Raw genomic sequence first — 988 nt, forward strand, 5'->3', positions numbered from 1 at the left:
ATTTTATTACTCTACATGATGCTAATAACTACACCCATTTTCCCAGTTGCCATTCTTTCATGAAGATACCACTCATATTTCTTGCTTTTGGTGTTTTAACATGACAGCAATAATTGCTGACTATATGCATTAATATAGGTCAACTCATGGGGTCCACCCCTAGAGCAAATGGCAGCATGGTAGGCATTACACCCTCCCTCCATGACACATAAGGGACTTCCTCTCCAGCTACTTGGTGCATAAGTAGCTGCCTATCCTGTGTGCAAGCCAGTGCGGGCAGAGCTGGCAGGATACCATCTGTTGGACCGGAGTGGAAACGTAGAGCAGTGCGTTGTCCAGATGGCAACCACGGGCTACACTTCTATCGAACAGACACCTTTGCCTTGGAGAATGGGTGTGATGGTGAGGGCCACACTTGGGTACCTCTCTGATGGAGCAGGCATGCCGTACTGGTCTTTACTCAGACAAATTCCTTTGGCTTCATTTGAAATTTGCTTGAATGAAGACTAACAAATATCTTGGGATTTGACTATTGCATCTCATTTGCTTCCAGGAAGATGGTGATGGTAAAAATAACAATGAGAACCTTGTGATTAATGTCACATTTAAATTTACATAAAGGACAATGATGCATTTGAGAAATTTCTCATGCTCTTAAGGGATTTGGGTAAGTGAAAAGAGAATCTGAAATGAGAGCAGGATTTTGCCCACACTGCATTTATTTTTTTACTACTTTCACCAGTCTAGGGAACATTAAAATTGTACTTTTGTCATGACTCTCACAGAAGAGCCCCTGATTCTCATGTTTTGTTTTGCTTTGGTTGTTGGGTGGTTGGTTGGTTTTTTGGGTTTTTTGTTTTGATTTTTTTTTTTTTTTACTATAACCATGACTTCTGTTATCTTGGGATTTTTGCATGTGGGTGGATGGATGTGACGGTAAAGAGTTGAACCAGTTCAATGAGAACCCTGCGAGCTGCCAAACTAAACC

The sequence above is a fragment of the Pygoscelis adeliae genome, unplaced genomic scaffold (genome assembly GCF_000699105.1).
Source record: "Pygoscelis adeliae isolate BGI_AS28 unplaced genomic scaffold, ASM69910v1 Scaffold15, whole genome shotgun sequence".
In the NCBI taxonomy this organism is placed as follows: domain Eukaryota; kingdom Metazoa; phylum Chordata; class Aves; order Sphenisciformes; family Spheniscidae; genus Pygoscelis; species Pygoscelis adeliae.